Source organism: Tursiops truncatus, chromosome 1 (genome assembly GCF_011762595.2).
Source record: "Tursiops truncatus isolate mTurTru1 chromosome 1, mTurTru1.mat.Y, whole genome shotgun sequence".
NCBI classification, from domain to species: Eukaryota; Metazoa; Chordata; class Mammalia; order Artiodactyla; family Delphinidae; genus Tursiops; species Tursiops truncatus.
In genome coordinates, this window is record NC_047034.1 from 97,880,409 (window position 1) to 97,907,485 (window position 27,077).

Sequence of the window (27,077 nt, forward strand, 5' to 3'; positions counted from 1 at the left end):
CATCTGTTTTATAGTTTTATGTCCTTTCTTAACTTCTTTGGGGTTAATTATATTTTGCCATTCTATTTCCCTACTATTTATTAGTTCTATGTTCTTTTTCCTTCTGTGATTGCCATAGTTACTAAAATATGCATCCTTGTCTATAAATTATTGCTTTTTCATTGCTGAGATCTTGGAATGATTTGCCTCAATTTATTCCCTTCTCCCCTTTTGTGTTATCTTCTTGTCTGCTTTATTAAGGTATAGTTGAGGTAAAAATAAAATTTTAAGATTTTTAAAGTGTGCAATGTTATGATTTATGTATACATTATGAAAATATTATCCTCGTTGAGATAATTTTTATTATTATGATGCACTTAATTATATAACATTGTAAAGTGCTCAAGACATTAGTATTGTTCCTTAATATCAATATTCATTTATATTTACTCCTATACTTACCTTTTCCTTTCTTTTTTTCTTCGGTATGCGGGCATCTCGCTGTTGTGGCCTCTCCCGTTGTGGAGCACAGGCTCCGGACACGCAGGCTCAGCGGCCATGGCTCACGGGCCCAGCCGCTCCGCGGCATGTCGGATCTTCCCGGACCGGGGCACGAACCCGTGTCCCCTGCATCGGCAGGCGGACTCTCAACCACTGTGCCACCAGGGAAGCCCTATATATATGTCTTATCCAATCAACATTTTAGTACATATACTATTTTAAATGGCTTGCAAAAGTATTTGGAACATCATGGATATAATAAACATATTAAAATCAAACAAAAATTAAAAAGCATAGAGAAAATAAAATCAGAGATAAGGTTAGTACAAAAAACACGCATGGGTTTTGCAGGGTTTTGGAAAAAACCTGCCTGTTTTTTGAGCTTCTCACAAGCCAAAGAGGAAAGAAGCAGTCAGTTATGAGACCAGTGTCTGAAAGATAAAAAGTATACCGGTTGATTAGAAGCAATATGATTTGTCCTGAGATCTGAGAGAAACTTCTGCCTTAGGCAAGTTCCCTCCCACCTAGATGCAATAACTAAAAAGAAAAAAAAAATTTTTTTTTGAGCAGTAAACTGCTTTTTCAAAAGAAGTTGTATACAAATTCCTGCTATTTGAAAAAATAAACTAGATTAAATGGGCCTGCTTAGATATAAGGAACTCGAAAAGATTTTCTTGGCAAAGAGAAGTCTGAGAATGAGCAAAAGTGTACAAAGCAGTGGAAAGAACATCAGCTTTCAGGTTAGGCAGACTAACCTGAACAGACACTATTTCAATCATTTAGATCCTGAGATTGAACAAACTACTCACCTCTTTGAATCTGTTTCCTCAGCTTTGAAATGTAGTAATCTTTCCTTACAGGGTTGTGAAGCTTAAATAAATGAGAAAAAGTATGTAAAGTACCTGGCATACAGAATGTGCTACAAAAATATTGATTTCCTTCCTTCTTCTCTGCTTCATATTTCCAACATCTTAAATTGATTTTTTTACTATAACAGATTTATATATTAATTACTTTATAGAAAGAGCTTTTTGTAGGCTAGGGCCTATTAACTAATTAAAACTAAGCTCCTGTTACTTGTGTTAGGTGTTCTGGTAGGCACTGCACTAGGTGATGATATATGCCTATGATTGTAAATCTTCCTTTGTGTTTGTGATTATATTCGCTCTTTCATACATAATGTAAAGAGCTTGCATCTTCCCTTTTTATTGACTTGCGTTTTCTGCAGTTTGTCTCTTTTAATGGTCTTTTGCAGAGCCAGCATTTACATTTATTTACCATTCTGCTGTTTTTTCTCATTTATAAATTATTAACCTGCAATTTTATCTTTATTAATTTTTCCCTGCTTTTCTTCTACTCATTATAAAGAATTATTTCTAACTTCTTCACTTGAGTGATTAATTCATTTTCATTCTTTCTTGTTTAATACAAGATCATTTAAGCATTCAATTTTTTCCTGAGTGTAAGTTTGGCAGCATCCCACCAGTTTTAAACCTGCTGTAACTATAGTTTTGATTTCATTGTGTATCTGAGTAAAGAGAATATTTTCTTCTAGATTGGCCAAATCTATAGGTTGCCCCAACATCCCAATATCTGTTATCCCCTTCTTATGTGGTGATATGTTTTTTAGCTGAGCACATGGTCACCATCCTGAAGACTACTACTTCCTAGTTGCTCTTGAAGCTAGGTGTTGCCATGTAATAGTTCCACAAGGAGACCTGAGTGAAAGTGATGGAATGATGAAGTGATATAAATGCTTACTCTGAAAATGAAAGAGTGTGCTCCCTTCTTCTCAATGTCTGAAATGCAGACATGAAGGAGAGAGGTGCTGAAGCAGCTAACTTAGACCACGATGTGGAAGCAAAAGGTTGAGGTGTGTAGAATAAGAAAATAGAAGATGCTTGGGTCCCTGATACCAGGAGCTGCCCTATCCACCCTGATGGTTTATGATAGAATTCTTTGTGTGACAAAAATAAACTTCTAACTCATTTAAGAGCTGTTATTTTGAGGCTCTGTATCAGCAGCTATAATTATAGCATAACTAATACAGTTAATAATTTTTAGTTTCTTTGCATTGTTAACAAGGAATATAGAAAGCATAATTTCTGCCCAGAATATGTTGAGATATTTTTGGTTGCCTAATAAAATGATCACGTTTTGTAAACATGTTCTGTATTTTGTTAGTTTTCAAAGCTATGTAACTGTGTGTGTGTGTAAGTTTCGCATTATGTTTATATTTTATTCAACTACTTAATCATATTAACACTTTCCATATATGCTCTATAAAATACTTCTGTGGAATATTAATAGGTTCACCTCAAAATGCAAAAGTTTAATAGTCCCTATATGCCCTGCTTCCTGTCTTTATTGTAGTGGTTAATAACACAGAGTCTAAACTAGATTGTTTGAATCCTAGCTCTCCCAGTTGACAGGCTGTGTGAATTTTCACAAGTTATTTAACCTCACTTTCCATGTCATTCCACTGTCAATAACAGTACAGTACTTATAGGACTGTTCTGAGGACGTAAGATGAATATATATTATACTGAACACTTATTGTCTGGCAGAGAGTAAGCATTTTTAAAAACAGTTAGGTATTGATACATTGCATATATAAGGCTCTGAGAAGTAATGAAGTAGTGGAATCTGCTTAATATTGTTTATTCTATCAGTTCCCAAACTTGAGTATGGGACACTTAGGTCTTAGCCAGTTGGGGAAAAAATGTATTCCATGGAATACTGGTTTTGGAAATATTGAACTAGATTATTCAGATTCACTGCATAATGGGAATTCTTCACCTTAACGTAGGGTACATGTGTGCAATTTGGGAGGTCTGCGAACCTTTTAAAATTGACGAGTTTTAGGTGTATATGCATGTGTACCTGTTTCTGGGGAAAAGATCCACGGAGTTTATCTTATTCTCAAATTTCTCCATAATGCATTTTATGTTTAATTAAAACATCAGAGACTAAAATAGCAAAAGTCATTTCCTACTGTTTTATTGTTCTTCTCTTTCTTGTTTGATTCAAGCTTATCCTCTACATCATCATTAAGCTTTTTGAGATATCAATGGATTGTTATTCTTTTAATATAATTTTTAATTTCTTTACAATTCTTTCTTATTTTAAGTCATTCCTTTATCATTTCACTTGAACATTGTTTCTCTAATGACTTTCTTCTATTGTTTTGTAAAAAACAATGATTTCTTGCATACTTTTTTGAACGCTGATTGTTTTCTAATATTTCCTTCTGGTTCCTGCAGCAAATCACTTTCAGAAAAAAGTCCTTTCACCAGGTCAAGCAGATGCTTCTTTTCCATTGTCTTGTATTGCTATTTAACATATTCAGGTATGGCTTTTATTTTTTTTGGTTTTTCTCATTATTAAATAGATGATATCTAATCCCACTTCAAATGAATTGGTTTAGGTGGTGAATAAACTTCCTTATTCCAACACATTTTCCAACAATGATTCTCAATAATATTTTCAGATATAAAGCTGATGGGGAGTATTATATATATATATATATATATATATATATATATATATTTCCATATATATATATACACACACACACACACACATACATATACTCCATACATTTCACATGAAATGTGAATTTCTATCAGATTTTGCCTATTATCCCTTCTTCATTTGAGAGAACCTTTCTATACCCCAAATTGATGCTCTGCTACTTCAAAATAATGCAAATATCTTTGCATAAAATATATTTGAAGTAACTCAGTTTATTAGGTTGGCATTGCTCTGACACACACACACCAGACAATTACATTATAAGAAAGACAACTTTATTTTTTTATTTTTTAATAGATCTTTATTGGAGTATAATTACTTCACAGTACTGTGTTAGTTTCTGTTGCACAACAAAGCAAATCAGCCATTTGCATACATATGTGCCCATATCCCTTCCCTCTTGAGCCTCACTCCCATCCTCTCTATCCCACTCCTCTAGGTCATCACAGAACATGGAACCAATCTCCATGTGCTATGCTGCTGCTTCCCACCAGCCAAATATTTTACATTCGTTAGTATATGTATGTTGATGCTAATCTCCCTTCACCCCAGCTTCACCCTCCCACTCCATGTCCTCAAGTCCATTTTCTATGTCTGTCTCTTTATTCCTGCCCTGCAACTACGTTCATCAGTACCATTTTTTTTTTTTTTAGATTCCATATATATGTGTTAGCATACCATATTTGTTTTTCTCTTTCTGACTTAGTTCACTCTATATGACAGACTCTAGCTCCATCCACCTCACTACAAATAATGTTGTTTCTTTTTATGGCTGGGTAATATTCCATTGTATATATGTGCCACATCTTCTTTATCCATTCGTCTGTTGATGGACGCTTAGGTTGCTTCCATGTCCTGGCTATTGTAAATAGAGCTGCGATGAACATTGTGGTACATGACTCTTTTTGAATTATAGTTTTCTCAGGGTATATGCCCAGTAGTGGAATTGCTGGGTCTTATGGTAGTTCTATTTTTAGATTTTTTTGTTTTTGTTTTTGTGGTACGCAGGCCTCTCACTGTTGTGGCCTCTCCCGTTGCAGAGCACAGGCTCCGGACGTGCAGCGGCCATGGCTCACAGGCCTAGCCGCTCCGTGGCATGTGGGATCTTCCCAGACTGGGGCACGAACCCATGTCCCCTGCATTGGCAGGCGGACTCTCAACCACTCTACCACCAGGGAAGCCTCTATTTTTAGTTTTTTAAGGAACCTCCATACTGTTCTCCATAGTGGCTGTATCAATTTACATTCCCGCTAACAGTGCAAGAGGGTTCCCTTTTCACCACACCCTTTCCAGCATTTATTGTTTCTAGATTTTTTGATAATGGCTATTCTGACTGGTGTGAGGTGATACCTCATTGTAGTGTTGATTTGCATTTCTCTAATAATTAGTGGTGTTGAGCATATTTTCACGTGTCTCTTGGCCATCTGTATGTCTTCCTCGGTGAAATGTCTATTTAGGTCTTCTGCCCATTTTTAAACTGGATTGTTTGTTTTTTGATATTGATCTCCATGAGCTGTTTGTATATTTTAGAGATTAATCATTTGTCTCTTGTTTCATTTGCAAATATTTTCTTCCATTCTGAGGGTTATCTTTTTGTCTTGTTTATAGTTTCCTTTGATGTGCAAAAGCTTTTAAGTTTTATTAGGTCCCATTTGGTTATTTTTGTTTTTATTTCCATTACTTTAGGAGGTGGGTCAAAAAAGATCTTGCTGTGGTTTATGTCAAAGAGTATTTTTCCTATGTTTTCCTCTAAGAGTTTTATAGTGTCTGGTCTTACATATAAGTCTTTAATCCATTTGGATTTTATTTTTGTGTATAGTGTTAGGGAGTGTTCTAATTTCATTCTTTTATATGTAGCTGTCCAATTTTCCCAGCACCACTTACTGAAGAGGCTGTCTTTTCTCCATTGTATGTTCTTGCCTCCTTTGCTGTAAATTAGGTGCCCATATGTGTGTGAGTTTATCTCTGGGCTTTCTATCCTGCACCATTGATCTATATTTCTGTTTTTGTGCCTGTACCATACTTTCTTGATTACTGTAGCTTTGTGGTTTAGTTTGAAGTCACGGAGCCTGATTCCTCCAACTCCATTTTTCTTTCTCAAGATTGCTTTGGCTATTCGGGGTCTTTTGTGTGTCCATATGAATTGTGAAATTTTTTGTTCTAATTCTGTGAAGAATGCCATTGGTAGTTTGATAGGGATTGCACTGAATATGTAGATTGCGTTGGGTAGTATAGTCATTTTCACAATATTGAATCTTCCAATACAAGAACATGGTATATTTCTCCATCTGTTTATGTCATCTTTGATTTCTTTCATCAGTGTTTTATACTTTTCTGAGTACAAGTCTTTTGCCTCCTTAGGCAGGTTTATTCCTAGGTATTTTATTTATTCTTTCTGTTGCAATGATAAATGGGAGTGTTTTCTTAATTTCTCTCTCTGATTTTTCGTTGTTGGTGTATAAGAATAGCAGAGATTTCTGTGCATTATTTTGTATCCTGCAACCTTGCCAAATTCATTGATTAGTTCTAGTAGTTTTCTGGTGGCATCTTTAGGACTTTCTATGTATAGTATCATGTCATTGGCAAACAGTGACAGTTTTACTTCTTCTTTTCCAATTTGTATTCCTTTTATTTCTTTTTCTTCTCTGATTGCTGTGGCTAGGACTTCCAAAACTATGTTGAATAAGAGTTGCAAGAGTGGACATCCTTGTCTTGTTCCTGATCTTAGTGGAAATGCTTTCGGTTTTTCACCATTGAGTATGATGCTTGCTGTGGGTTTGTCATATATGGCCTTTATTATGTTGAGGTAGATTCCCTCTATCCCTACTTTCTGGAGAGTTTTTATCATAAATTGGTGTTGAATTTTGTCAAAAGCTTTTTCTGCATCTATTGAAGTGAGCATATGGTTTTTATTCCTTAATTTGTTAGTGTAGTATATCATATTGATTGATTTGCATATATTGAAGAAACCTTGCATCCCTGGAATAAATCCCCCTTGACCATGGTGTATGATCCTTTTAATGTGCTGTTGGAGTCTGTTTGCTAGTATTTTGTTCAGGATTTTTGCATTTATGTTCATCAGTGATATTGGTCTATAATTTTCTTTTTTTGTGATATTTTTGTCTGGTTTTGGTATCAGGGTGATGGTGGCTTTGTAGAATGAATTTGGGAGTGTTTCTCCCTCTGCAAATTTTTGGAAGAGTTTGAGAAGGATCGGTGTTAGCTCTTTTCTAAATGTTTGATAGAATTCGCCTGTGAAGCCATCTGGTCCTAGAGTTCTGTTTGTTGGAAGATTTTAAATTACAGTTTCAATATCATCACTGTGATAGGTCTGTTTATATTTTCTAATTCTTCCTGGTTCAGTCTTGGAAAATTGTACCTTTCCAAGAATTTCAGAAAGACAATTTTAGACAATAAATATGGATATAAAAATGTGTAACAAATAGTAGTTACTAACATTTTTATTTCATTTATCTGTCCTAACAACTATTTGCTTGCACAGTATTTTTATTTCATCTCTGCAACATCATCTACCTCTTGCTTCCATTCATTCTGTAATTGTCCTAGTTCAGATTCTTAATCCCTATCACCTGGATTATTATAGTAACTTCCTTACTTGTCTCCACACCTTCACTTTATTCTTTTCATTACCCACTACCAGAGTTTTCATCTTAAACCAAAATCTCATCATGTTACACCAGGATTTGAGTCTTGAAAGACTGTGAACAGTTTTACAGGTCTATTTAATACAATTAATACCTCATATTCCAACATTTGAAATTCTCCATTACTACAGTCAACTTACTTTTTTAAGGCTTTTACACCACTGTACACCCTGTATGTGTGCTCAGTCAGGGCAACTCCACAATCTTGCTCCATCTTTCTTACGTTAGTACATTTGCTATACTGTTCCCTCTACATGAAAACTTAGTGTATTAAAATCCTATTTCCTCTTCCCCAATTTTAATCTCTCCACCTTTTGTGCTCCCATGTTACTTGGCTTTAACACTTATCACATTCCACCTTCTATCATAGTTGAATATAACACTTATTATTTGTACACATATTTGGAACATAGCAGATGATACCAGATCTTATCTTCTTTCTATAGGTGTCTCTTGGATTTCCAATAAGATTGGAAAACTTAAGATTCTTAACTATGTCTAACGATTCTCTGTCTTCTCATCATCTAACATAGTATTGTACATACATAAGTGTTAGGTTATTAATACATACTTAATGATGGTATCAGATACATTTAGTGATAGACCTGAGTAAAGCCTGAAATCCCTTCTTCTGGACACAAGCCTCAATTGGAAATATCTGAATTTGTTTCTCTTCTATTTAGCAGCATCTTTTAAACTGAAACTAAATTACACACATCAAAATGTGTGGATTTCCTGCATCCCTGATTCTGTAATTTTCTTGTCCAATGAGTAATAAAAGTATTTTTCACACTTTTGTTTAGTTCATGGTTATCCTTACTTCTATCCCTGTTCAGCTTTGATCCTCTTTCTCCTCACCCAACTCCAAGCTTGCTGTAAGCATTGCTTCTCCTATTCAGTGAAAGAACTTCTTTAATGTATATACAAATAATACCAATTTTGAATATTTAAGGACTTTTTCTTATCTAACACATACACAACTTAGGACACTAAAATTCTCACTCAGCCACAAGAAGAATCATTTATTTTTCCATTTACTGTAAAACAAACAGAACACTAACCCAAGTACGTACATACTCACACACACAGAGGCAACTCATTCCACCATAATTTCTTATGCTGCACAGAAAATTCTTATTTTCAGTTTGAGTGGACATAGCTTAAGATATACACCTCTAAACATTTCATTTAATATCTAGACACTTGTACTCTTTCTTTCATTGCTTGGGTTTATATTTTCAAAATTCATGTTCAAGAGGCATTATTGAAAAGATCAAAACATTTGATACACAAAAAATTGCCTTTAATATTTTCCAGAAATCAGTTATTTGTGCACTAGAAATATAAATATTGAGTCAAAATTTGAAAATCACATATTTGCTTCATAAAGTCACCAAAAATGGCATCAACATTCATATCTCTTTACTGTGTCTAATCTGTACAATAAAGAAAATAAAACACAATTTTTATTCAATTCAAATAAGCAGCAGAAGATTCATAATTAGTGGACATGTTTGCATTTAGCATTCATTTTGAAAATATTTATTGAGCACCTACCATTTGCCAAGCACTTTCCAGTAGAGGATGAGTGTTTCCTTAGCAAAAGGTACCAACAATATAAGTTTAATTTAATTTTTTAAAATTTAATTTAATTTATTTATTTTTTACACAGCAGGTTCTTATTAGTTATATATTTTGTACATATTAGTGTATATATGTCAATCCCAATCTCCCAGTTCATCCCACCACCACCACCACCCACCCCGCAAATTTCAGTTTCATTTTAAAGGGAACACTTTAGTGGGAAAATGTAATCAATAATTTGTCTCTCAACCTCAGAACAATTAAGTTGTCCCTGTTTCCAAATACCCAATTGGAGAGTTTCCAACTTGCCTACGTCTCTATTGTAGTATGAATAATGTTTCTAACTCACTAATTTTGCTGCTAATCAAACACTAAAAAGAGATTCTTTATACTTTCAGATATGCTTTGAAAAAAAGCCTTCCAACATATGCACAAGGGAATTATAAGTTCATTAGTATACAGTTTTTCAAATTGTAGATTCATGGTTCATTATGTTACCTTAGAGATAAAAATACAATTTTACACTTATATGACAGTAAAAAGAATTAGAATTAACAGCTGATTATGAGTTTTAATCTTTGAAGTTAATCTACAGGCAACTCTAATTTAAACATCTCAAATCAAAAGCTACCTTTAATATTTTATCCCAAACAATACTTAAAACCTAAATTAGATCCATTTAGAGGAATGCCTTCCAAAACCATGCAATATCTCCAGATTTTAAAAGAATTTCCATATTTTATAGTATAGGTCCTAATGTAGACAAATCTAAAAATATATGCAGACTTTGCATTTTAGCAACATTTGCTATGCTTCTTATTCGACTCATTCTTTATTCATTTAAAGTTTGTGGCTACATATTTCAATGGGAAATGGATTATCTGTAATCCAGTGATACAACATAACACTCTAAATCACAGAAGCACATATCACGTAAATTCTGGCCAAGGAAATGTCTCAAGTTGTTATTACATGTCACTAAAGCCTAAATTAGCTCCGAGACCAATCCAGGAAATTTAGCTAAATACTAAGCCCTCTAAAAAGCTTTACCTAACTTGGAAAGGCTTCCACCAAATTCTACAAAGTTGTATAGAATAGAATATTCAGGTTGTGTGTTAGAAATAATCCTAACACAGCTCATCCTCCTAGGAATATAAATTGGACAGACCTTATGGACCTGCCTTTCTAGCACTAACTCTAGCCATAACTGGGTATTGAACATGAGGCCTGCCCTTTGAAGAGTATTTGTGCATAAATAAATCTTTGGTTACAAATTTTATAAAGGTAATACATTTTAACAAGATATTTTTCTCAGTTCTTGTGATACTCCCTATGCAATTACAAATAATAATATGAAGTATAGGTATACGTTCACAGAGGATACCTTTAAGATATTCTAAGAGATACTTTGGACTAAGTTGAGAGATAGGGAGAACATTTTTCGTTTTATTTTTCATCCTGACTCAATTATTCCTTTAGAGTCCGCCTGAATTTCTTTGTCTTGAACATCTTTTTTCATTACAGGAAGACACATTCACATTTATTTAGTGACATTTAAATGTGTAAGAAAATGCTCTGCTGTTTAACATTTGTCAAAATATGAAAAATCATGTCCAGCATAAGAGACCGAAAGAAAAATACATATATACGTATACAGGCACTCTAAAGTTTCTAAGGAAAGTCAACATTAACAAAATTGCTCGAGGATGACAAAGGTTATGGTTGCAAAAAGTATACATCTCTTTATTTACAGTATCATGGAACAGCCCAGGATGATCATTAAAGTTACATGACCAAAGAATTAACTTTTTGATCAAGAAGATATGGTAGTTTTTCTAATTTGTTGTTATTATGACATTATATGAAAGTATTTGACTAAACAGCAAAAGTACTTATTACTATTTACTGCAATTATTTTATACTTCTGTTTTAAAAAATCTCTTTTGAATACTAGCGAAAGTTTCTGAAAACACTGGATGTCAGTAAGATTTTTCATGATTTTGTTAAACCTCTCCCTCTTCTACTCTGTCCTCAGAATTGCTGCCAGATTCATAAGTCTAAAACATGGCCTAATCATGTAATTTCCTTGCTAAGTTACCTTTGGGTAATTCCTTTAAAATCCTCTTAACCCATCCAGTGTGAATCTAAACCAAGTCTTTAAGTACCCTTCTAAGATGGCAGCTTCCCCCAGGCCACTGTGCCTCATTTAGCATGTCACACCTCATTCAGAAGGTCTGTCTTGTTCTTCTACACCTGGCTCACTCCAACTCTTTCCTTCCTATCAGTTCCGGGTACCAAAGTGGCTTGCACCTTTCTTGAATTGCTCAGGCAGGTCCAAATTTCTCCCTTGCCTGAATTACTGCAATAATTGAAAATTGTACCTTGAGGTACTATATGTGATGATACAGACAACACTCAGTAAACTAATGCCTTCCAAAAGTTCATTTATAAGCTACTTATTAGAAGATGAAAACTTATTCACTCACAAAAATGCTAAATATAATTAATATTCCATGCTATATTTTGGATAATCTAAAATGTAGCTAAAATATATTACTAATAAAAAATGTAGTTTCTAAAACTTTCAGTGAAAAGATGTATAGTATACTCAAGACTGGAAGCTCAAGACCTGGAAGTCAATTATATGAGGTATTTAAAATATCCAAATTCATAGAATCAGAGTGGAAAGGTGGTAGCCAGTGGCTGGGGGGAGAGGGTAGAGGAGTTACTAACCAGTAAGCATAAAGTTTTAGTTAAGCAATATGAACAAGTTCCAGAGATCTGCTGTACAACGTCATACCTATAGTCAACAATATGGTATTCTACACTTAACAACTGCTAAGGGAGTACATCTCAGGTTAAGTGTTCTTACCTCAATAAAATAAAATTTAAATAAAATAAGACAAAATAAAATAAAATAAACCTGGAAGTCAAACATGCATCACTCCATCATCTATTCTTTGTACCTCCTTGGCAAACTATGCAGTGTCAGATATTCTGTAAGTGCTTTTTCTGGTCATTCATAGCCAAAACTTACTGGCTTGAAACAACTGTTTTATTTGCTTACACATTTGTAGTCTGGGCTGGGCTCAGCTTCTGATTCTTCTGATGGTCCTATTGCTGGTCACTTTTGTAGGTAAATTCAGCGGGCAAGTCAGCTGTGGGCAACAGGGAGGTTGAGAGGGCTAGGCATCTCTCTGAGGGCTAGGCATCTCTCTTTCATGTAGTCTCAGGGCCTCTCACTCTCCTCGCTGCTTCTTATGGCCTTTCCAAAAGCATAGCTGAATTTCTTGTCTAGAGGATCAAGGCCTCCTATGAGTGCAAAAATGGAAGCAGCCAGACTTTTTAAGGCTTAGGCCTGGAACTAGCACAGTCACCTTAGACCTATTCTTTTAGTTAAGCACATTGTTAGTCCAGTCCAGATTCACAGGGAAAGGACTGCACAAGGGGACAAATACCAGGAGACTAATTCATCCGGGGCCACCAATGTAATAGACTACCACATGGCTTAACCACTACTTATTGCCTTGGCAGCTTGATAATACAGAACAATGTATTCCAGGTTCTAATCACTAGGGAAAAAATGACTTCAGCATTTTGGTAACATGCAAAATTCAAGTATATGGAAAGTAAATGCTTTAGTGTATACAGAATGTAACTTGGTTATACGTTTGACAAAGTCCTACTTTAACCACAACTTAAGCTATAATTCCTACCTATGGGTGTTATTGAGAAGTTTTCACTTTTTTCTATGTTAATTCATGATTTATAATGTTGAATACATTTGTGAAATACTAAGCTTTCTGAAACAACAAACCACACAGTGTGAGTAAACTTGCAAAGTACTGGCTTTTTTTTCTCCTCCGCAAATATTTGGTATGAAATTTGCTTCCATTTCATAATGTGGAGTTTTCTCAGAAACCAATTTACTAGAATCACATAGAAAAAAAACAACAAATCAAAGTATCCCAAATAATGAGTTTGCCAGGTTAATATTTAAAGATACCACCATTACTTGTAACATTTTAACCACATGCAAATATTAGTCCTAACAGCTTATAATGAATAACTTCAGAGTAAAGTGGACCTCCCTCTTCAAATTCCACCCTCTCCATATCTTTATGGGGGAAAAAAGGTATGCTACTTAGCATCTCCTGATTGCAAAACCTGGCACTCACTTAGGTAATCTACATAATGTTAGGTGGTCAGGTTGAAGATACAAAATATAAATAAGGAAAACAAGATTCTCAAGTGACCCAGGGGTCGTTAAATAGAGACCATAACATATAGAGTTCCCAGAGATGACATGACTCAAGACAGCTCTAGGAAGATCGTATCACCTCTCAGTCCCAGGAAGTTGTCCTTAATCACTATTTTCTTTCCATCACTTGCAAATTTTGAATTCTACCCCTCACTTTTTTCTACCTTTTGGTTTCTGCTGACTCATACGTCTGGCTGTTATTTTCATCTGGGACGCTCAATGACATTTGAGATAGGGCTTTTCTTGATTGTGCAAGACGCTTTCACACACTGCACAGTATTGACTGGGCCTCAGACAATAAATGCCTGTAGCACACAAGTCGTTGTTGAACCAAAAGTATCCCAACGCTTCTCCAAGCTTCCCTAGAGGGTGAAATGTCTCCTCCCCACTCAGGGAAGAATGACATGGGGTAATAGGAGCTTTCTGCCTCCTCTCTGGCTAACAAATGGCTGGCTGTCATAGTTTGTAACAGGTAGGAGTTTTTCCACAAATGTTGGTTGCAATTCATATCATATTTATTCGATTGAATAAAAATAAAGAGACCATAGTCTTAACACGTAATCCAACAATAATGCTTCTAGGTACTTGCCAAATTGATTTGAAAACTGCGCTCATACAAAAATCTGCACATGAAGCACAAGAAAATATGCTCAACATCATTAGTCATTAGAGAAATGGAAATCAAAACTCTAGGAAGATATTGCTTCATACCCCTTAGATGGCTATAATAAAAATAATGGACAATGACAAGTATTGGTGAGGACGGAGAGAAATTGAAACTTTCATACATTGCTGGTGGGAATTTAAAATAGTAAAACTGCTTTGGAAAACATTTTGGCAGTTCCACAAAGAGTAAAACATAGAGTTAGCATATGACTCAGCAATTCAACTCCTAGGTATAGACCCAAGAGAAATGAAAACATATGCTCATATAAAGATTGTACATAAATATTTATAGCAGTATTATTCTTTTTTTTTAATTTAATTTTATTTATTTATTTATATTTGCGGTACGCGGGCCTCTCACTGCTGTGGCCCCTCCCGCCGCGGAGCACAGGCCCCGGACGCGCAAGCCCAGCGGCTCCACGGCATATGGGATCCTCCCGGACCGGGGCACGAACCCGCGTTCCCTGCATCGGTAGGCGGACTCCCAACCACTGCGCCACCAGGGAAGCCCGAGCAGTATTATTCTTAATAGCCAAAAAGTACAAACAACCCAAACGTCCATCAACTAAAGAAAGGATAAACAAAGTATGCTATATCCATAAAATGGACTATTATTCAGACATAAAGAGCAATTAGTGTTGTTACATGGTACAACATGGATGAACTTTGAAAACATTATGATAAGTTAAAGAAGTCAGAAACAAAACACAACATACTGTATGGTTCCATTTATATGAAACGTCCCCAGATAGACAAAGCCATAGAGACAAAAAGTAGATTAGTGATTGCCAGGGACTGGGGGCAAGGGACACCGTGGAGTAATTTCTAATGGATACAAGTTTTCATTTTGGGGTGCTGAGATTATTCTGGAATTAGTGGTGATGATTATATAACATTGTAAATGTACTAAAAATACTTAAATATACATCTTTAAAGGATGAATTTTATGGTATGTAAATTATGTCAAAAAATTTTTTAAAGTAAGATAAAAATCAATATTACATATGCATGTTTACAGAAACTTTATTCATAGTCACTAAAAGTTGGAAGCAACCAGGATGTCTTTCTTTTTGTTAAACAAACTGTGGTATATCCAAATAACAGAATACTAGTCAGTGATAAAAGTAATGAGCTAGCAAGGCATACAAAAATATGCATGAATCTTAAATGCATATTACTAAGTGAAAGACGTCAGTCTGAAAGGCTACATACTGTGTGAGTCCATCTAAACGAAATTCTGGAAAAGGTAAAATTGTAGAATGGGTAAACAGGCTAATAGTTGCCAAGCATTCCAGAAGAGGGAAGGTTTGAATAGATGAAATAAAGGAGATATTTTAGGACAATTAAACTATTCTGCATGATGCTAATAGAGAATATATGACATAATGCATTTGTCAATCAATACCCATAGAACTTCACAACACCAACAGCAAACTTTAATGTACGCAAATTAAAAAGAAATTATTTAGGAAATCAAGTGATCCCGAGATAGAATGCAGACTGTGACAAAAGGATCTAACTGTATTACAAATGCACAAAATAACCTCACTGAAAGAAGTGGGGGAACAGGTGTTAACCAAAGCAACTTTGGAAATTAGCAGAGTCTGTAAAACTAGGCAAAAGTAACTACAAAAGCAATGTATTGTTGCTTCCCACTGGAGCATGGGTTAACAGTTCTGGTACTGCTATACATGTGCACTGAAACTGAACAATTAAGTAAATGGATGGTGGATGATGGATGGTGGATGATGGGAGTCAGTTCTCTCACTGTTGGAATAAGAGGTTACAGAAAAGCAAGGGGAGAAGGTTAGATGATCTACGTAGTAATGGATTAGAGTTGAAGACATCAGTATAAACTCACATTTAGTTTAATATAGTCACAGAAGGATACATAGGAAATATTTATAGATATTTATCTACACGAGGGTGAGTATACATACACATATTTCCTTGCTCTGTCTGCTGAGAAGGCCTAGAAGCAATGACACTCCAGTAGCAGTAAGCATACCTCGTGCCCAGATCTTGGTTTCTAATATCATTCTCCAATAAAATGAACCAGGGCTCCTTGGAGAAATCGTTGCTTCCAGACTGTTCAGGAAGTACACACGATGAGCCTGCAGCATATTGTAGTGCCAGAAAGAAAGTGGTAAAACACACACACACACAGTTATGAGCTGAATGTTTGTATCTCCTCCAAATTCATATGTTGAAGCCCCAATCCCCAATTTGGAGATGGAGGCTTTGAGAGATAATTAGGTTTAGATGAAGGTGGGGCCCCCATGACGGCATTAAAATCAGAGCTTGTTCTTTCTTTCTCTCTCATTCTCTCTTTCTCTCTCTCTCCCCACCATGTGAGGATAAAATTAAAAGGCAATCACCTGCAAACCAGGAAGAGGGCCCTCACTGAGGAACTGAATGAGCTGGCATCTTGTTCTTGGATTTCCCAGCCTCCAGAACTGTAAGAAATAAATTCTTGTTGTTTAAGTAACACAGTCTATGGTATTCTGCTATAGCAGCCTCCTGAGTCGACTAATACTCGCACTCACACACACACACACACACACACACACACATAAATGGAATCTTAAAGCAACACAGAAGCCAACTTAAGGAGCTCTCAATGTTTACAGCTGGAACAATTTGAGTAACAAAATAAAGTGGTACTGTATTATAACCTAAACTATTTTTAAAAATCCATGAATCTACACTAATATAAATTAATTATTGAATAAGTAAATACATGGGAGAGAATTTTAAAAGCTTCCATGCAGAAGAATTACAGGTAATTTATATAGATTCTCAGTCCTCAAGGAAGGGGAGCATGACCCCCATCCTCTGTTCTTTCTGCCTATCCAAACCTACCTCTGTTTCGAAGCACAGATCAGACTCTATCTCCTTTACATACTTCTCTACCTATTCACTCTTCCCCACCAACCACTGATCTTCTTTTTTCTAAACATTAAATATGAGCTTTTATAGTGACTTCATCACTCCGTTCCCGCCCCCCGCCCCCCGCAAATACAGTATGGAAAAAGAGAGAGGGAAAAAGTGTAACTTCACAGTGGAGAAACCTGACAAATACTATTTCAGCCAAATGATCAAGTTTAACATCAGAAGTGATGTCAGACTGATAGCATATACTTTTGATATTATGCAATGAGAATGGCATTTTACTTCTGTGGTCTTCCTCCCCCAAATCCTTAGCCCAGTGTAATCATAAGAAAAACATCAGACAAATCTTCATTAAGGGTCATTCTACAAAATACCTAACCAGCACTCCTCAAAACTGTTAATACCATTAAAAAAAAGGATTTCTGAGAAACTACCAGAGCCAAGAAGAATCTCAGGAGACATGCCAACTAAATATAACATGGTATAGAGGATGGGATCTTGCAACAATAAAAAAAAAATTAGGTAAAAAATAAAGAAATATGAATAAAGTTTGAACTTTAGTTAGTAATAGTGGACCGATATTGGTTCATTAACCTGACCTATGTACCATACTAATCTAAGATGGAAATAATAATGAAAACTGGATGTGAGATACATGGGAACTCTCTGTACTACCTTTGCAACTTTTCTGTAAATCTAAAATTTTTCTAAAATAAAAGGTTTATAAAAAAATAAAGAGACCATCTAGGGTCTGCGTAATGTCATGTAATACTAGACTTTGATCTTTCACTATGTGCTCTTTCATATTTTTTATCAGAATTCCTGCCTAGACAACACAGTGCCTTTGAGGACTGTTGCTCCAAAGGAAGGTCAACTTCCACTTTATCTGGCTAAGTTATGGGGGACACTTGCCATGATCCTCAAAAGTGTGAAACTTAGCACTGGGTCTTTGCAAAAACGAGCCTTCAGCTTCTAAGACCCTACCTGTTCAGAGGGCTTCTACTCCGTGGAAGCTGCACTCACTTTTGTTTTTTCACACTCCTTCCCATTTCCACTCAGGACTGAGGGTCAACTCTCATTCTCACCCCACTCCCAAAACATAAGGCCTCTACTATCCCTGTCCTTTTCTTTCTCAGAATATGAATTCATATCTCAAAAAGGGCTTCTTCAGCCAAAAATCCCTCCACCAGAATGACAAAATAATCTATTTTTCTAACTTTGTTTGATGGGCAGGAGGATTGGAAAATAATTCCTTAGAAACAAGAGAGAGCTTCCTTCCCAGGAGCCAGATGAAGGGAGAGAGGGAATTCACAAGCCATTCACAATTAATGAATTAACATTCACAACTAATGAATCACCTACCCACAGTGATAGACAAAATGCTTCTTCTAAAGCAACAACCAACCAACAAATGAACAAACAGCAATAATCCCCCATTTCACTACCACCACTTCTAAAGGTATATAATAAAATTTTATTCCTAGGAACACCAGAGTCTCTAAGCAAAATTCTAAGGTTGAGAATATGATTGAGCCACACATTACTACAGGAGAAGTTTGGCTCCGGGATCCCAAATAAACACTAGACAGTCAGAATTTATTAGATAACATAGCTGCATGGTGCAGAATATGGCCACCTTACACAGAAGAAACCAGCTATGAGTACTTGGTTAGCAGATTACAGAATAATATCTTGATAATTTGCTATGTATTTTTCTTTTTCCTTTCCTCATTTTTTGTGTTTCCTCTATTTATTCAGTCAGATTATAGCCTGAAATGAGGGTTGTAAAACACGAGTAAAATGAGTCAGATTTTCTTTTTCATTTTAAAACTTGAGATCCAGGAACAAGGTTATGCTACATCATAAGATTTGGGAAGAATATGTGGTCAATCTCTATATTCCTCATTTTTCCTATCAAGAATGAAAGATTAGTCACTTGTGGGTTTCTCAGAAAAGAACTTGAGCTCTGCCTGTTTTGCTTCCCCTCACACTCATCCCATCCCTAACACATTCCCAATGTAGCTACAGTAGCAAAATAATGTGTTCCCTCTGTTCCATAGGCGCACAGCAGTAACTGAGAGAGAACAGGATGCTTTGGAGGCCTTGTCTTCAGGAAAGAAAAGCAAACTGTACTTACATGTGTGGACAGTGAACAGAATGGATGATGGTCATCTCATCTTTTATCACAGAGAAACATGAAAATGACCGAGGACCAGGTGCCCACCCTCCTTACTAAGACACCGGCACTTTGTCAACTGCCTAGAATTTAGAAGAAGCAACTCTGTGTGAAAGGGAAGAGAAGCCTTAAAATGAACGAGATTTTGGTTTTGCCATTTGACTGATTAAGGATTCAGAATAAAAATTAAGTTCTGTTAGAGAGTAATTTAAGTTACATTTCTGGTGAACCTAACTGAGTCTGAACTCTAAGGTTAGTAACTGCTACCTTTATATCAACACTTGAAAAATGGGAAGAATGCCTTTCTTGATAATCATAACTTTGAGAAATCTCTGTTAAATATAAAACTGAAGGAATTATATTGAAGGAAAAAAGTGAGGAAGATTAGTTATATAAAATATTCCGTATGTTTCCTTACAGTTTTCAGCCCCCTTGCAATTAGGAGGGTAATATAACTTGTTTTGGCTATTGGACTATGAGTGGAAATGACACGTGTCATTTCTAGTTTAAGTATTTAATTGTTAAGATGAAAACTTCCTGCATCTTTTTAATGTGCTGCAGTGACTGAGGAGGCCACATGTTCCAGAAGGTACAACCAAAAGAAAGTGAAAGCTCTGGCAACTAGGTCCCAGGATGACTGTATGGAACAGAGGGTCTGGGTCGACCCACATGGGAAATGTATCATGAGTAAGACATAAACCTTGTGGTATTAAGCCTCTGAAATTTCTGCCATCATTTGTTATTGCAGCATAACCTAACCTATACTTAATAACACTCAAAATTTAGAATAACATGAATCTACTAAATATCATATTTTGTGTTAAGTGAAAAAAATCAGGTTACAAATCAAGGTTATTAAAATAATTCCAACTGTGTAAAACAGTTGTATAAATTGACATAGATTAAAGCATTGATGGTGGAATTATGAGTGTTACATATTTTCTCCCTTATTTTTTTTTACATTTTTATTATCACATATTCAGAAAAAATAAATTATGAATACAAAATGATCACATATTCCTCAAAACCTCACTAGTGGATTGTATATAGTCTTAGGTACCATAATAGCAAGTAGGATAATTTTTCTTTCAAATTAAAATCAAAATTTGCAGGGCACAAACTTCTGAATTTCCATAAACTGATAATTTTATTAGAACATCAATTCAAAGCTATAAGCATTTGCTGAGCATTTATTCAGTGCCCAATAATGTGCCATATGTTTTCTAAGACAAAAAGAAAATATATGTCAGTTACTGCATTATTACACTCAAAATCTTACTGGGTGACAAAGACTTAACCAAGAATTGGTACACAATGGCACATAAGCTAACTCTACTTCATTCTACCAAATATATTAAATAAAGCACTGAGTTGAATGCATATGCATAGTGTTCCTTGAAGCAAACTTGATGTATTATGCTAAATCTCAGGCTAGACCTTAGGTGCTTAAATAGGTAGATCAAATCACAAAATATTAGAATTTGAAGACATCGTGGGCAATACTGGTTAAGAAAATGGGCTATGAATTTGGAAATATCTATGTTCATCCTGAAACTTTGATATTTCTGGTAGTGTGACTTTGGTCATGTACTTAAACTCTTGAAGGCTCAATTTCCTTTACTATAAAACAAGCATAATAATATCTCCTGAGATAGATTTAAGTATTGAATGAGATAATATACATAATGCACTCAAGGCAGTACCTGGCATAGAGTAATCTCTCAATAAAAGGTAGATATTTTTATTACTCCATCCCACCATGTAGTTTTACTCTGGGAATAAACATAGAAGTTAAAGAATTAGGGGATTATGTAAAGTCATAAGGCTATGTGAACTCACACTATACTTGAAATGTAGTATTAAATGCACTAAGTATCCCAACAAACATATGACTCTAATAAATATGGGAAAATAGGCTATGAAAGGTAATCACTATGTAGTTTTCCAACTAGGGATTCTCAGAAGCTACCCCTACCTTTTGATCTCACCTCATAACTGACACTTTCCATCTACTTTCTCCTTTATCTACTTTATCATGTTAAGGGGATGGGGATGTCCCTGGTTATAAGCTTTCATTGTATCCTTCATGATTTAGAGTGGATAGTACAGCAAGTTAGGGTAGGCAGTGTCAACTAGGGGCACCAGAACTAGGGTGAGGATCCAGGTGAGATTTTGGAGTGAGAATTAGGATATGGCTCCATGGGATGTGGCTAATTAACTGTAGTGGAATCTGGGGAAAGAGAAAATAGAGGGATAGAGAAGTTCAAGAAATATGGGAATGGTGACATTTATTCCCCCACCTATAATAGCGTTACTCATACTGGTATATTTATCATCAGGTAACTGGATACCAAGCAAGGTCAGGAATGAGAAAATAATAATCCTTAGGATTATTGGGAGAAGTATCATGGAGAGGGAGAAGGAATGAGTTGAATGACTTGAAGAACTAGATTAGGTACAGAGAAAAAATGGACAACAATCCAGAAGAGGGCAACAACATGGGAAAAGGAAGACAAATAAATGGAGGCTGGTTTGCATTGGGGTAATGAGGATACTGCCCTAACTTTGTCCTTATTAGTCCTTTTAATCTCAAGAATTGTCAACACTGTGGCAATTGACAATAACAGGAATAGCTGTTTTATGACAAATAAGCTTGAGAGCTCTGACACAGTTCACAATCACCTTCAGCCAGTGAAGCTACCCAACTGTGCCAGACTCAAACCGATGACCTTGAGGTGAAAAGTTCTATTGTCACAACATTTCTGATCACCAAGCTTCCCATGTTTTTTAAACTCCTTTCCTTAATATTCTACAGTGTGCTTATTTTCATGGCTATAAAGTCATCCTCAGATTTTCAATGATATTTACTACTATATTGCAGAGTATTTTAACTGATGTTAGTTCAAATCAATTCTGGAGAAACTTTCCAGCCAAGGGAATTGCAAGCTAGCTGGTTGACACTGGAGGTCAAATACTCCAGGGTATGTGTCTCAAATCACTTAATTCTTCACAGCAAATTAGAAATGGGACTCCAGCTGGTGCTAAAGCATAAGACAGACTTGCTGTATAAGGACAAGCTGCTGCTTGGATTTCGAGTCTTTATCTTCCTAAAATAAAAAATATGAGACTCCATTTCCCTTCCCCAATCTCATTCTTTCAGAGAACAGCTTTCTTAACAACAGCAAAAATCTGGCCAACTGATTTCAATACATAAATCTTGTCAAGGTATAAAAATAAAATATGATTTAAACAGCAACCTGTAATCTCCTGTTGACGACCAGCTGTGCCTCCTATTAGTATTAATGGAACTTACACAGGCATAATAAGAAGGAGGGGAAAATGCCACCTTATGCTTTTTGCACACCTTAACATTTTTACAGCAAGTCTGATTACGAGGGTTTACTTGAGCAGCAATTAAACACTGATTGATTACTAAGTACAATTTGTATTCCAGGCAACATGCAAATGGCAATGAAATTCTAGGATAGGGAATGGAATAAATTCTTCTCACATCAGAGAGAGAATCACATTTTTTAAATAGCAAATGGTTTCTTACATGGAGAAAAGAAGTTCACTGTAAGATTTTTTTTAATAATACATTTTTACCCGAAGACAATAAGCCTTGATTCATTTTAGAAAGAATAAATGATATAATTTCTTCAAATTGTACTTCCCAGTTCACCTTCAGACTACATCTCTCTTTCCATTATGACAAACCATACAGATGAAAAGTTTAATATTCAGTCACAAATATACTGACTTTGGCTATAGTCACAACTATAAACAATATTTTTTTTCCATCAGATTTTGGCATTGTGGAAATAATGTCTACGTTTAAATTGAAAGTGGAATGAAAGGCTGATTTATTAAATGTCTAGCATGTGCCAGATACTATACTAGGTGTAGGCAATATAACAGAGAATAAGAAAGAAAGCAGTCTTTGATCATAGTACTCATGACATAGAAGGAGAAACTGACACTAAATGGGTATACAAAACAGATATAATGTCAGTGGATGTGCAGCAAAGAAAAATGTTCAGTAGAAAGATATGGATGTTGATATGTATGTCTACCTATGCATGTTCAGGAGAAAATGACAGAAAGAGAGCATTCAGAGCTTTGTGCTTGCTGTTCCCTGAGTGTGGAATATCCTCATACAACATTGTTGAGTGGTCACCTGTTCAGTATCATTTTGGTATTACTCCAAGGAAAAAGACTAGGAAGAGCTAAGAAGCTGGTGTGTTGGGTAAGTAATAAGACCAGAGTGGCTGAAGTGGTGTGAGCTGGAGAAGAATGGGAGGAGAAGAGAACAGAGATACAGAATGTTCAGATCCTGAAAGGCCTTGTAGACCATACTACAGAATTTGGATTTTACTTTAGTTTAATGAGAAGCCATTGATAGGTTTTGAACAGGGGAGTGTTATGATTTAACAATATTTTTCAATCATCGATCTAGTCCCTACATGTATGTAAGGAATACATTTTAAGTGTGCTCTCCCTTGCAATCTGCATTTTTCTTGAAAAACTGGCTCATATATAACTATTTTCACTTCTTGACAATGGAATGTAAAAGACAAACTGCAGTTAATAGTCTTATAATCAGATGTGCTTAAAAAGAAAAGGCAGGGACTTCCCTGGTGGCACAGAGGTTAAGAATCTGCCTGCCAAGGCAGGGGACATGGGTTCGAGCCCTGGTCCGGGGAGATCCCACATGCCGCAGAGCAACAAAGCCCATGTGCCACAACTACTGAGCCTGTGCTCTGGAGCCTGTGAGCCACAACTACTGAGCCTGCTCACCTAGAGCCCATGTTCTGCAATAAAAGAAGCCACTGCAATGAGAAGCCCACGCACCACGACGAAGAGTAGCCCCCGCTCGCAGCAACTAGAGAAAGCCCGTGCGCAGCAGCAAAGACCCAACACAGCCAAAAATAAATAAATAAGTAAATAAATAAATAAAAGGCAGAAATGGGCAGAAGACCTAAATAGACATTTCTCCAAAGAAGATATACAGATTGCCAACAAACACACGAAAGAATGCTCAACATCATTAATCATTAGAGAAATGCAAATCAAAACTACAATGAGATATCATCTCACACCGGTCAGAATGGCTATCATCAAAATATCTACAAACAATAAATGCTGGGGAGGGTGTGGAGTAAAGGGAACCCTCTTGCACCATTGGTGGGAATGTAAATTGATACGGCCACTATGGAGAACAGTATGGAGGTTCCTTAAAAAACTAAAAATAGAACTACCATATGACCCAGCAATACCACTACTGGGCATATGCCCTGAGAAAACCATAATTCAAAAAGAGTCATGTACCAAAATGTTCATTGCAGCTCTATTTACAATAGCCAGGACATGGAAGCAACCTAAGTGTCCATCAACAGATGAATGGATAAAGAAGATGTGGCACATATATGCAGTGGAATATTACTCAGCCATAAAAAGGAACGAAACTGAGTTATTTGTGGTGAGGTGGATGGACCTAGGGACTGTCATACACAGTGAAGTAAGTCAGAAAGAGAAAAACAAATACCATATGCTAACACATATATATGGAATCTAAAAAAAAAAAAAAAAAGAAAATGGTCAGAAGACCCTAGGGGCAAGACGGGAATAAAGATGCCGACCTACTAGAGGGTGGACTTGAGGATATGGGGAGGGGGAAGGGTAAGCTGGGACAAAGTGAGAGAGTGGCATGGACATATATACACTACCAAACGTAAAATAGCTAGCTAGTGGGAAGCAGCCGCATAACACAGGGAGATCAGCTCTGTGCTTTGTGACCACCTAGAGGGGTGGGATAGGGAGGGTGTGAGGGAGGGAGATGCAAGAGGGAAGAGATATGGGAACATATGTATATGTATAACTGATTCACTTTGTTATAAAGCAGAAACTGACACACCATTGTAAAGCAATTATACTCTAATAAAGATGTTTAAAAAAAAAAGAAAAGGCAGAAATTGTTACTGTTTAGGATATTGTTATGAATGGCAGGGAGAGATGGAAGAAAAGTAAGGAAAGAGCTATGATGTCTATAAAACAAAAATTTAGAAAAAAACTACTTGAGATCTTGTTGTCCAGTAGATTACCTTTGGGGGCAGGATGTTTGTTTATGTTCTTTGTGCAGATTTCCAGTATAAAGACTTCATATCTTCCTTAGTAATTCGTTCTAATATTTCATCACTTTGGCATAGAGGCTATTTTCCTTATAGCCAATTAAACTCTTTGATAATTTATTAATTCATTTCTTGATCTGATGTCAGAATAGAAAACTGTTCACTATTCTTATAAAAAACCTATTTAAATGAATCATTTTTTCAAACTCAGCAAGCTTTATTTTCTCTAGGCTAAATGATCTCAAATTCCTTCATCTTTCTCTACTTTTATTGCTTTAGCCAATTTTTTTCTTATTCTCAGAACAATCTATTTTAAACTGTGAATTGCTTTTTGTATCATTGCATCATATGAGTTGTTTTGAGATTTGCGTTGCATGCTTAGTAATTCAGCTTAGTGCAAATGACGGGAGAAAGATGACAATAGAGCTTATCACCTAGGCATGGATTTATTGTATGAATCAACCACAAATACATGTATTTACATAGGATGTGGTTGATACATATAGTTACACATGTAACTTATATGTTTGACTCTTACTGTAGCACAGAAAAGTCACCATTTAGATAATATCATTCCCCAAACATCAGGATTATTATAGGTCACAGGTAGACTAGACTAGACTAGACTAGAATAGATAGATACATAGTTAGGAAGATAGGTGGATTCTGTAGGAGAATATAGGCTACCAGTACACTATTTCAAGTTGAAACACATACTGAATGAAGGAGTCCTAGGCAAGAATCCAGGATATGCCTGGATTCAGTCTTGAGAAGATACACAGTTAATCTTACTAAGCCTCTTTTCTTTTCACTGTGATAATTAATATGAAGTTTAGCATAGTAGACACTTTAAAAGTTAGTACCATTCTCCTTGAAGAAAACTAAAAATGCACTTTTTAAATTCCAGTGCATTTACAACAAACAAACAAAATCCACACATTTCTAACATTGTTTTATCAATAATAACTTCTACACACACACACAAAAAAGTAGTTATCAGAAATTCCCATAAAATACATAAGCATCAGTTTCTCTATCTTTAAATTCTGATTGCTGTGATGATTAAATCGGAAATTATATGTAATGTCCTAGGCATACAGTAGCTGATCAATAAAGGCAGGTATTTTTATTAGTCCTAAGTAAAATTAATGACTAAGCATGCATGGTTCAACAGAGGACACCACACAGCAATCGATGGTAGCTAAGGCTAGTACAGATGGGAAGGTGGCTCCGTCCACACATTCTAGTCATTCATTACCCAGCAACAAGTGTGGGCCAGGAATATCTCTCCTTAGAACAACAGTGCATGCCAAGATCCTAACTGTTCAATACAATTTCTCAGAAAGAAACATTTGGTGGCCTTTAAATAGAAAGTATGATGCCAAAAGGATGCTTTTGGGTTCATATTTTTTAATCTCCAAATTGCAAATAGTGGTGTTGAAAAATGTTTCTTGACTGAAAGATATATTCTTTAGGGGGCAAAAGTCAATCCTGAAATATGTTAATGTTTTTATATCCTAATGATGGTGCTGAGGACAAAAAAAAAATCTAAAACCCTTAAAAAACAAACTTTTGTGTGTGTGTAACACAGATGGTTGGAATAAATTATGGGACTCAATAAAAAGCAGTTCAATTTACTTAGTTTTAAAATCCATTTGGACATTTATCAAAGATCACATTGTGAAATGTAT